Source organism: Arachis duranensis, chromosome 3 (genome assembly GCF_000817695.3).
Source record: "Arachis duranensis cultivar V14167 chromosome 3, aradu.V14167.gnm2.J7QH, whole genome shotgun sequence".
Lineage (NCBI taxonomy): Eukaryota > Viridiplantae > Streptophyta > Magnoliopsida > Fabales > Fabaceae > Arachis > Arachis duranensis.
Window position 1 is genome coordinate 109,164,627 of NC_029774.3, and position 249 is coordinate 109,164,875.

Consider the following 249-nt stretch of genomic DNA (forward strand, 5'->3'; position numbering starts at 1 on the left):
GGTGGTGTTTAGGTTGTGTGAAAATGAAGGAGTGAAGATGGGTTTATATAGGAGGGGGGGTTATGGTTCGGTCATGTATGGGTGGGTTTGGGAGGGAAAGTGGTTTGAATTTGAAGGGTGAGGTAGGTGGGGTTTTATGAAGGATGGATGTGAGTGGTGAAGAGAAAAATGGGATTTGATAGGTGAAGGGTTTTTGGGGAAGAGGTGTTGAGGTGATTGGTGAATGGGTGAAGAAGAGAGAGAGTGGTG